The sequence below is a fragment of the Thermobia domestica genome, chromosome 9 (genome assembly GCF_964235325.1).
Source record: "Thermobia domestica chromosome 9, izTheDome1.hap1.1, whole genome shotgun sequence".
Classification (NCBI taxonomy): Eukaryota; Metazoa; Arthropoda; class Insecta; order Zygentoma; family Lepismatidae; genus Thermobia; species Thermobia domestica.
In genome coordinates this window covers 120,771,801-120,784,645 of record NC_137462.1, presented here as the reverse complement: position 1 = coordinate 120,784,645, position 12,845 = coordinate 120,771,801, and the positions used below count along the sequence as shown (strand labels likewise).

Sequence of the window (12,845 nt, the reverse complement as noted above, 5' to 3'; positions counted from 1 at the left end):
ATGACATTGCAAATTAGACTTTTTTGCTTGAAAAAAAAGTCAGGAATATATTACCAACTCTCCCTGAGCCTAATACTATCAGTCCTAATATTACCAACTCTCAAACATGTTACTCCTCACATTTATATTTTTAAACAGAATTTTGTTTTGCTTTCAGTTCTTGAATTTGTTCTACAAGAGAGTCTTGTTCCTGTTTGTAACACAATTCCATTTGTTTCTTCCTTCTTCTAATTTCTTAACTTCAGCACCTAATTTTCTTCTTTCACCTTTGATCTTACTTTCCTTTGCACTTTGGCTTCGTTTCTGTTTAAAGGTATTCATCATAGAGTCTCCGAGCTGAACGAACTGAGAGAAGCATTCTTCGATCAGCAGGAACAGATTGCACATCGGAATATTCTTGTTTTTTAAACATTACCTTTGCAAAGAAGTCGTCTAACCTGATGCTACCCATCTTCTCTTCGTATCTTCTGAAGTCAACTGCACGAGACCCCTGGATTTCAATACAGAAAATCATAAATTGGCACTTTGCTTTCTCAGATACAAAATCAGATATTCTGTTATGCTGATTCAGAGTTTGTAGGATGCGTTTCATCCTAGTCTGATCAAGTTCTGGATTGTTCTTTTGTAGCCTGAGGTACAAAGCTGACAGAGCACGTACTAGTTTGTACCTCAGAGGGCTCCTTTCCACTATCTTCTTGATTATGGCCAGCAAAAAGTTTCGACAGTGAAGCCTGAAAGCTAGTTATTCTTTATCTGATGTTTTCAGTTTATTCGGTAGTTTTTTCTGCCTTTCTTATTTCTAGTAAATTTTCATTTGCAGTCAAATCCAACGCAAGAAGCTTCATTGCACTGTCAGCAAGTTTCATAATGCTTTGTTTGACACGATTCATTAGATTCCTTAAAAGAAATAGCAGTTCTGAGTACAGGAAACAAACAAATGGCTCACACTCTGGAATTTTCTTTAAAATGGTTCACACTCTGCTGTGATAGTTTTGAAGAAACATAATTTACACTTTATGAATTGTCTTGCACATTTACGTTCCCTGACTTTCCATGACATTTTACGCAAAATGCATGAATTCCCTGACTTTCCTTATTTTCCAGAATGTGTGAACCCTGAACATACTGAAAGATGTGACTTTAGGTGTGATTCTAGCGATTCCTGGCGGACGTTCCACTTCGTTTCCATAAATGTGAATCGACCTGTAAAATATGTACTGTCGACAATCAGCGTGAGCGAAGCTAGCTATTCAAAAGAAACGGCTGGAACTGGTCAACAGAAAAGATGATGTACACCACGCCGACAAAAGAAAACCACACCAATCAGAAATTGAGGTATCTTTGCTGGGAGGTTTAAATGCGTTCACCTTATAACTTACACCGTCAATAATCATTGTTTTAGTCTCACTAAATTGTGTTAAGTTAGTTTCAAAAGAGGCCTGTGAATAATACAATATATCAATTTTTTGACCAGAAACCACAGAAGTTATACAGTGATGGGATTAGGTGTTTCCGGTAAAATGGCAGAAGATCAAAGAACAAAATGGTACTATGTTGTTTCATAATGTTATTTTCAAAGCACAATAAACGTATTCTCAATCGAGACTTCCAAAGGCTCAATACGTTTTAGAAAACCTGATGTAAACTACAAATTGTGAAGATCATTCAAACACGTATTATCCTCATTAGAATACGTTTCTTCGCTCAAAAACTGGCAGCTTCAAGCACGTACAACCAAAGGAATAATTAATTTGCTCATACCTAACGACATTCGTCGGTTCATATACAAAAATAGCCCGTTTTGGTTTTATCTGTACGAATTTTAATATAAAATACTGCTTTATTATGGCTGCATAATGCACATGAGCAGCTACAATCCAACTTCTACTCATAAATGTTGTATTTGAGTGAAAATGGTTTTAACAGAAGCAAAATGATATATCTTATTAAGATTATTCTAAAGCCATGAAATAATGTCATCAGAAGGAAGTATAAATTTTTACTCGCAGGGGCATAGTTTTCAGCTTTTACAAAACTTACAAAATTATACGGCAGTGTTGTCGTACCCAAGATGGAAGATAGGATAAGATTTTTGAGTTAGAAGTTTATCTTTTCTCTCTCTCACAAAGGATGAAACGGTGTGGGATGTCTGCATTATCTGCGACCTTCGTAAGAATTTTCCTTCTTAATACTTCCATCCCTCTAAATAACTCGACCACGCTGACCACTGCCCAATATTTGCGGCTTGTGGGCTTGAGGAGTTTGAAGCTAATCATACCATTTCTTGCACAGAAGAACACTGAATTACAAAAAATTACTGAGAGCAATTTTTTTCTGTATTTGTAGTATATTGCTTGTTCACGTGATACTGGAATTGCAATTAAATACACACTTGCACAGTATAGATCTAATTAAAGATGTCATAAACGGCAACTCAAATTGAACATAAGAACTTGCAGTGGCGTATACACAATGTTATAAAGAAGAGTGCAACCATCCAACATCATACCGTATGACATTGATCTGTACAATATAGTAAAGGGTAAAGTACACTTTTTTTTTTTTTTTTTTTTTTTGTCCAGTACAGGTGTTTTGATACATGTTGCTCCTTTAAGACTTCATACAATGTCAGTGCGGAGTTAAAACGATGTTTAGCAATGATGATTATATGTGAAAGAAAAGAAAATAGTTTCAACGACAGGATTAACGAAAGAGACAAGTGTATTTATGAAGGTACTATAGTTATTATCAAATACTTGGAATTAATAAAAGAAGTGGCTAAATTGTTAATCTATTGTTGAGTGGCATCTTATTTGCAAAACAGCAAAATATCAATGTATAAATTATAGCAAATCTCTTCGTAAATAAATATTAAATTTCCCACAGTATTACATATATTATTTCTTATCGAAAGGAGTAGTATATACTTTGGGGTGAGTTTTCTTCAGACGTAGTTTTTCGAAAACGTCTATTATGATTTTGTTCGTATTTCGTGCTGTATTAACTGGAGCATGACCTGATTTAATTTTAAAAATGGGTTTAGGTTTGTAGTTTTGTGTTTTCGTTCTTATGCAACAATGCAATTTGGAAGTTATTAAAGGACTGAATTACTAACGTGAGCTCCAAATCACGACAGAGGCTTGAGTGCTGGCAAGTGCACAGACCATCATGCAAGATCAATCCTCACGGTATACTCGTTCCCCACTACAATCTCACGTGCAGCAAATGTAAGAAAGGGGAACGAGACCCATACTTTTTATTATTATTATTTTCGGATGAAGAAAACTAGTGAGATTTCTTGCTAAGTTCATTGTTATATATCAAATCTATACTCTTAGAGAAAATATATTTTTGTGTATGAACTCGTTTTCTATACACTATGAGATGCAAAAAAAGAATAAAGGTTTGGTTATAATTATACATCGTTAAACAAAAGGTTAATCAGTCACGGGAGCGAAAGAAGTGTTAAGAAGATTTTGCCATGTTAATTCGATTTTTTGTTAAGAAAGCATGTAACGTACTTCCTACACCTTCAAGTAAATTAATGCATGCAATGAAGCTATCAACATATAAATGACGGGGGGTGTCAGTGTTGTATTTATGTGGAAAAGAGCTGTTACAGTGTATCTAATTTTTCTTTTTAAATTTTATTTAGATATTGTAAGCCTACAGCATGTAGACACAAAATAGTGTATGAGTTCTCTCATTCATGTCTTTATGCTTAGTGTAAGCGTTTTCGGCACGGGAGACCCGGATTTGATTCCCAGTGGGAGCTCATATTGTTTGGATTCCACGTTAAGCGGTAAATCCACGTCCCCTGCTAAACTCCAAAGAAACAACCAACAAACAAAAAACGCTTCTATAGAAGCATACCAATTGAAAGTGAAGCATTGGTATACATCATATGATTCACCTAGTTGCGTAAAAGGGAGCGCTTTTTAATTTTACTCGTAGTTTTGACTTCCAGGGAGAACATATGTATGCACAGAACGATAAAATAAAGCTGTTGCACGTCTGTATAAAAATAAATGCATCAAGAATACATCAGTACTTTGATACGGGATATCTGATCTTGGCTGATTGGCGAAGTTCTTGCAATTCGAGTGAAATTTCTTCAATCATCTACAAGCTGTATTGTGATTAGCTACTCCATCACCTTTCACACTACAGTGATACGACCCCCCACTCTGTATAATTTTGTTATATTTGGTGATATAGAATGTGAGAAGGTGACCTTCATGGCGATGGTATCGAATTCTAATGTGATAACGTCAAAGTGATGTGATCTGATATAGAACAACAAATTACAGAAAGAGGTGTTATTCCGTTTCAGAAAATGCGGCCTCACGGTATCCACCGATGAAAGTATGCAATTAAGTAACAGTATCGAATTCTTGGGGTTTTTGATACATAATGGAGAAATTGTGATGCTGCCAGAGACTGCAAACTATAACGTGACTTACCAGTTCCGAAAAATCGACATAATTTATGTAAACTTTTAGAGTTTTTGAACTTTTATTCCTGACTGTGATAATTATGCTGGGATAATGGAGCTTTTGAATCAGATGCAATCACTCAAAAATAAGTTCGAATGGAGGCCGGCCAGGAAGAGAGGCTTAAAAATGTCAAGATTGCCATTGAGGATAAAATTATTTTGGAGAATGACTGAGAGACTGAAAGGTTTTATTTTGTATGTTGATTCTGCTCTTCAATGTCAAGCTGCCATACTATCACAGAAGTATAGTCAAAGTCTTTCAAACGTAGTTCTAGGTGTAGTTTTATAGTATGAGATTAAAACCTACTGATTTCAACAGGACGATTCTTCAATTCGAACTGCTTACGATATATAACGCCGATATGCGCTTTACGCATTCCTTACGTTCGGAATTTACAATCTTTACAGATAATAATGCCTTAGTCAGTGCGAAATTTATCTGAGTTTAATTTTAATATAATTCATATTATTACTTCCAAAACTTCCAAACATGTTTTCTCATCCAAGCTGATGAGTTGAATACGTGGAATGTTGAGGTGAATCCTGCGCCGGTGAATGCCTCGGACAGTTATATGTGACGTTTATGGAAATTTCTTCTAGCACATGAAAATATCAAACAGTATAAACATGTGACTATCTTTCAAGAATCCGATAAGCCGATTAAGTTAGCGATATTCTTGTAGAGAATGACTCTCTTCTCTCAAAATAACCACTTGAATATGACTCGTAGTTAATAGTTTCTCTTTCGCAATTTGTGGTATTTGCATTTTCTTTACACTATTCAACTGGTTCACGCGAATGAAAACTGTAAAATTGTATGTCACAGATTTGCATCCAATTTTGCCCATATTACAACTGTTCGTTGAAGTAAACAAAGAATTACTGACAAGGGTTCATACACACAACACTAGGTGTCGTTCAAAAGATGCATCATCAAACAAAGCATAACGTTAGTTGTCTGTTTATTGCCAAGCAGCTTTCCTTAATATAACTTTTTTCGATATCAATAAGGCCATGAATTTTCGTGAAATGAAATCAAATGAAATCTTTAAGTTTAACGTCCCACGGTTATGTCGGTTAAGCTAAAGGAGGCAGTGATAATGGGAAATGAGTGAAATGGTGGAATGAAGAAAGTGAGAGGAAATGCGAGAACCCCAAGAAAACCCACGAGCACGGTGTTTGTCCACCACAAAGTCCACACATGAATTTTCATATCTTTATAGGAACAATGTTGTTTATTTTCAAAAACGAATCCAACAAACATGACTTTGTATGGACACAGCCTCTTTTATTTGGAAAATTCTGAAAAATGAATACTGTACTCAGACTTATGACAGTGACTACGTCACATGACAAAATTCTGAGGTTTGATTAGCCGGTAATCCCAAGGCCTTAGCTCGGCACTTGGAACGAAGTGAAATGTAGAAAACATATATTTCTCTTTGTCAAGATTCAAATACGGCATTGGTGATTTCTACGAATTTGTTTCGACTTTGAAGTCAGAAATTCGTAAGGCATGGGCCGTCATTAAACTTGAGAGACTTAACCTCGTGATAATTTCACTTGTGTATTATTAGTAAAGCTAAATGTTAATTTATTTTTTTAGTAATTATTTGTTTTTGTTATTTGCACTATTGACTCTTTTGCTTTTATATTTTTAATAATAAAAAAAGCGAAACAGATATTTTGAATGCTAAGGTTAACCCATATAACTGATCTAATTTATATTCCTATTGATTAACAGTTCTTTTTGAGTCTTTCAGTGCGCTCAGTAACTGTTTAACATCAGCTATACGTTGCTTCGCTTGTTCTTTGTTTTGAAGAGATTTTTCATGTAATAACTTATGTTAAATCATCCCTCTTCCGAATAATAAAACAAGTCGAAAACTGGCGATCGTTACAAAACAACAAATGTATTTGTTCATTTTCGCGGCGTTATAAGCCAGTTAGACCTCGAAAAACAAAAGTTTCCGAATTAGACTTCGCTACACTTAATTCAATCTCTGCTGCTGTCAAATCAGAGAACACAACATTACACAGCTTTCAGAGCACACACTACCACTAAGTATACCAGTGCTAGTGAGTACATACAACAGGTTAAATGTTTCAGTAACGTGATATACACACCGCTGCTGCTGTACGTGTGCTAATACTGCAAATTTCATGACAACAAATCTGGTTGTATGTAGACACTCTTAAGAGCCTAGTTTTCTCATTTGATATATATATGCCAATCAGAATGTATGATTCTTAAAACTCTATTGACTATAAGTTTGTGTGTGCATTGCTACATTAAAAAACAAGAACACGTACACACTATTGTTAATAACGAAAAAAATTCGCCTATGCCAAGTTTCGTACATAAGTTCCTCAACTATATTCATACTATACAAGACAATATCTTAAAGACTAGCCTCTGTATTTCGCTTTTACATACACATATATCAAAGTTCTTTGCAGAATACATTTCACCTCTAATGAATGAATTCTGTTTACATCACGTTCTTGAAAAAGGAAGGGAAAGTGTAATTGTAGCCGCGTATATTGATAGGAGTGACTAAATTACCCTCTTTATTGTTGAAGATCCTTCACATGTGTGCAAAATTGAGTTAATGCTCTCTTTCAGAGAAACAAAACTTGCGCTCACAAGAATATAATTGATTCACTTCATGTTTCTTTCAATCTGCAATCTAAAAATCGAAGTATTTATTGTGAACCAAATAGCCTACTACTATTACTACTACTGCTACTACTCTACTTAAGCCTGTCTTAACGTATTTGCAGTATCTTAACTCGAGAGTTGTCTGGAGCAAACTTACTCCCCACTAGCCTAGTTTATACTTGATTCCTCGTATTTACGTTTATTTTGTTCCCTAAGGGAGGATATGATGTCTAATGCAAAATATTCCTAATATCCTCTACTAATATAGACGTATATGATGTATGTTAATCTTCAAGCATTTTCGTCACATAATTCAAAACACTGAGGAAGGCTGTGAGATGATATGTAAAAGAACCAATCAAGTAACAGTTTCAACACAATAAGTGTGTCTTCATCACACTTCCACTCCTCCTGGCTCCTTGGGAGTTGGTCATCTTTTCTATACCCTCTGGATATCAACTTTTAATTAGGCTCTGCCCTTTCATTAAAAAGTAACACTTGTGTTTTTCCTTTTACCTGTTAACTGCACACGTGTCCAATTAAAAGTATTTTTATTTTATTTATTTTATTCTTATTATTCTTATTTGCTGCATACATTCTGTTCTCAAATTATCTTTGTTATGTTCCCTTATTAATTTGTTCTCTTTCTTTCTTCTTCCTTTTCATTTCTTCTTCTTTAAGTAGAATCTTCTACTCTTTATTTATCGCGAATCCTGCATTCCAATTCATCACTTTGTCTCCTGCCTTCATACCAATGTTCTGTTCACTGCTTCTATGATCTCTGTTCCTTCCCACCCTATCCTGTGGTTTCTCTCTTTCTGATGCTTATATATTACGTTGTTGTCCTTTACAATCTTACGTCATCCTTGTGCTGTTTTATCCTTTCTTCCATCATCTTTTTTTGTTTTACCTATGTAAATTTTGTTACAATACGCGCATCCTAATCTATATATTACTCCCCTTTGATCTTGTCCACAATTGCTTTTCTCTTGGTTTTTCAGACTACTTCAATTACTCTCCTTCCTCCTTTCCTGTACGTCCTAATTCCTGCTTTCCGAAATATTACCTTCTCTGTTTCTTTGCATAGACTTTCTATACAAAACCATTTTTTGTTATTTTCTCCTTCCTCTTTGTTCCTCTCTCTTGCTATTTCTTTTGACCCTATCCTCTTCATTGTATCCATTTCTCCTTAGTTGTGTACAGAACTTCTTTAAGTTTCTTTTACTCTGTTCTTCATCTGTGTTTAGGTCTCCTATTTCTTTCCGCCATGCTTTTTTTTTTATAAAATTCTTCTTTGTACCCCCATCCATATCACTTTTTTTTTTTGTGACAATACACTCCCGTTGCACACACTTTTTGGTACCAGGATAATAGACTTTCCTTCTATAGGCTTCTTTATTTTTATATGTAAATAGTTTATCTCCTTGTCTGCTTCTATTTCATTCTCTAGTCTAATCCCTTTCTTGGAGATATTACACACTTTTTTTTCCTCCACGAACAAATAGAATGAATGGATGTGGTGGTTCGAAAGTATATTGAAGTTGGGAGTAATACTGATTTCATTACAGGTATCGCTTGCTATTTGTATTCGGGGACTAATGAACGTCTTCGGATGTCCATTTCTTCTGAAAACAGCGTGCACAAAATAACTGACCATATCCTCATAAGAGGCAGTAAACTTCGTTCACTGTGTAGCATATCCGCTACGAAAATTTATCTACCAAATGTGAACATTCACTTCTTCGTTATATGTTAAACCTTTTGAAACTTTCCCCTCCCCGGTAACTGAAAGCCGACACAAGATCTTTAAACTTTTCCGCTTACAACAATCAGGCACTCAAATCAGATAAAATTAAAATAAAAATTCCTAAGATGTGTAACGTGTATCAAGTAAGGTGAACTCGTGAGTCAATAATATTTTTGTCAATGGGTGCACATTGAGCTTAACAAGCAGTTACATAATTATAAATCACTGTTAAAGGAATACTAACATAAGGAATAAGATTTCCAGTAGAAGTTTAGTAGCAATGGCAACGACTATACACTCAAAAGCTGCGTTAGTGAAAACACTAGTAACATTGTGTTAATGCAAAAGCAACTGATCTATTGTTATTACTAAAACAAGTGATCCTACTTACTCTAATTTTCTGATGCTTTGTGGTTGATTTGGGAAGTGACATACGCTGCAGCATTAACTGCAAGGAAAAGCCCAAGTCCAAAGCTTAACATGTTCTTTCCATATTCTTCGGACGCCCACAGTATACTATCACTAATTTTAACTTATACATTTGTTAGAATAAAGGCCAAGTCCATGTCCTTCGTAACTGAGAACAGTGTCAGAAAGATACATGGAGTTGGTAAATAATTTAGAAATTTCATTAATTTCGTAATTTTTAAGTTATACGGACGAGGACTTGGGCCTTATCCTGCGTTCATATTGAAAATTGTACATTTCTTTCTTATATGCATAGCAAATATGAAAAAGCTATCATTTTGTAAAAGATATAATCATGTTTAAGAACTTAGAAGCTTTTTGCTACATTCTTTAAAAAAATATTTTTTGGTCAACAACTTATGATTAAACCTTAATGGAGAGTTTTTCATTTATAAGTTTCGAAATGTTCAATCAACATTTTTCATATTTCTTCTAACGTTTTCCTTTGTTACGTTTATCCTGCTACCAGTATCCAGGTCATACTGAAATATCTTATATTCATTAAGATTCAACTACTTTCCACTCATATTGTATTAAGGAATAAGTTTAATCTACGCTTATGTAAGGATTTGCTCGTTCAATAAACCCATATCTTGGCACTTCCACACATAGATAAGTATTCTTCCGAATGTTATAATCTTAACCTTCAAGATGTAGTAAACAAGCAGGTTGCTGATTTAACATAAAGACAAATAAACATTTCCTTTATACAATAAATGATGTGTAATTGAAAACAGCAGTATTTCAATAAGATAAAACTATATATTTACTGACTTATACTATGATCAATTTATATAATATTTAACAATCTCAACAAGCTAATGTAGAAAGCTTATATTCAACTAAATAGAACGCTTCTTCCATTTTGGACTTACCAAAACATTTAAAATACTACGTATGAGCAGAAAAATACGTAATTTTGTGCATCAATACGTATCAAACTGAAGTATTGAATAAATAAAAAATAAGTGTTTATTGAGTTAGAAGAACCACAATTTGTTAGTTTAGAGTTCTAAAACAAAATTTTAAATTTAAACTAATTTTGGCTGTAAGAATTAACACTCAAAAATTAAGCTGACGTGCTGAAACACCAGACAACTGTACATAGGATACTTCACTATCACCCTCACTGGAAATCGGAAACTTTTTTTTGTTTTGTTTTGTTTTACTAATATTAGCTATGAACATGGACATGATTACGACCAGACCCGGGTTCTATTCCTGTGGGAAATCATGTGGCTCGGATCTCACGTTACGCTATAGGTTCATGTCTCATACAGCCTCGCTGCTGAGAGAGACGCTAAACTCTAAAGCAACAAACCAATTAACTATTATGATACTACGGAGGCTGAATATTCTTATATATCCGTGAGAACAGCAGCAGCAACGTTATACAAAGAATGTGAGTTCCAGAAAATCATTAGCAGTACGTAAACAATGTGAGCCAGATGCTGCAAGAATGAAATCCAAGAGTAATAATTAACTAACAAGATGAAAAGTGAGAGAAATTATACTCCAATTCAATGTCATTCACCCATTCATCATACATTACATTCACAGAAGTTATCGACTAACAACTGCCAGTGTCGGCAAAATTTCTCGATTCATCTCACCTTGGCTAAGAACACTGACAATGGATTTTGAGTTCTTGTACGAAAGGTGACCATTCTGTCAGCAAGCGCTGGGCAAATTCGTAAGAGCTCTATGATAGTTCAAAGTACTACGTTATATTGGAGCTAGCGACGACTATTAGCACACGGAATAGTGTCTTGAGAAGTGTGAAAAAACAAATTTCTCGCTAGATATTTTGCTTTCCTTCAAGCTAACCATGCTTACGGGCTAAAATAAAAATTCACACGACCTAAAAAAAAAAAAAAAAAAAAAAAAAAAAAAAAAAAAAAAAAAAAAAAAAAACTTGCCCAGATCTTGCTCACATGATCTAAGTATCTCTATTTAACAGCTACAAACAAACCACAATAACTTGTATGAAGTATTCTTACTAAACAAAGCACGAACATCTCCCATTTGTATGCACGAATTTAAGAAATTCCAATACGAAGAAGGGGAAAGGAAAATTTTACTATTATCATTATTTTCTTCTGAAGCGTTCGAAGTAAATAGATAAAGCTATATTGGGGCTACTTCTATAATTCATTGGCATGAATTCATTATACACGCCGAAAAGGTAAGGACAGATATGTGCTAAGATACCAATATCTTAACCCCTTCCACCGAAAAAAGAAGGTAATGTACCAAAATATGATTGAACTACACATTTTTCCTTCTGAAGAAATATTTCAATGTACCTCTGACATAGTATTAAAATTTTACTAATTTTAACTTTCGAGATACAAAATCGAACCAATTAAAATAACCGGTTTGGGGAAAAAATGGATTTCCAACTGTAGTCTCTTTCAAGTACATTATACTATTCCGATGTTGCCATGTTGCACATAGGCTTGAAAAAAAAATAAAAAATAAAATAAAATAAAAATTCTGCAAATCCTTGAACTAAGCACGCAAAGAAATTACAATACACACTAAAAATTAGAAAAATATAAAATATGGAAAGGCGTTCGGAGTAACTTTGTTCAGTTGAGCATTCCAACTGACTATGTAACTTTACGCTCATTAGCTCAGTGTGATATGAGCTTACGCTTAAAATGAGCTTAGGTTACTCAAACTTAGGCTGTAAAAACAAATTCAGGCATAAACTGAAAATTTTAAAACGAACGAGTTCAACTTCAACTCTCTTTTTACTTGAGTCACTTAACTTTCAATAACAGAAAAATTACAATAAGCTTGTCCTTGGAATTTCAGTAGTAACGATAAAATAATATACACGAAAATTTAATATTTACTATTCACACTTGATAACCTAATGTTCTTCTATGTCAATGTCAATAATCTCAACAAAACGTTAGTCAGCATTTTTTTTTTTTTTTTACCTCAAAATGTTCCTTTGACTTTTTTAAAGTTTAATGCTTCATGGCGTTCTATTCTGACTTGTGATAATAATGAACGAAATAGTGGTAGAAAACGGGAGAAACCCGATAAAAACCACGCACACGGTGTTTGTCCACTACAAAGCCTACTTAATGCGAGCTGGGAATGGACCAAGGTCTCGACGTACCAGCGGTGAGTACTCTACCGCTAAGCCATAGTTGCCTTCATTTGCTTCTTTGATTAAGTTTCTGTAATCTCTTTGACATTTACAAGTCTATAATTCTTCTGCAGTAAGTCAACTCGAAAGCCTCTAATTTTCAAGTTTAAAAGAATTCATGGTTCTAATTTGTACTGAGACATAATCCCGAACTTCCCAATACACTTTTTGCTTAAAGACAATGATTGATATATTCATCACAAATAGTCCCTTCTATAAACTGTCTACGTTGCCTGAGCAACATTAGATCTAACGCCTTTTTAAGTTCTTTGGTCCGAGAATATCGTACGATACAAACATAGAGCAAACT

The 12,845-nt window shown here is 34.3% G+C and overlaps 1 protein-coding gene across 7 annotated transcripts in view; it reads right to left on the bottom strand.

Moving 5' to 3' along the window:
• sgg (glycogen synthase kinase 3 beta homolog shaggy) overlaps positions 1 to 12,845 on the bottom strand; it is a 241,100-nt gene that overhangs the window by 23,100 nt on the left and 205,155 nt on the right. The gene's annotated exons all lie outside the window — the stretch shown is intronic.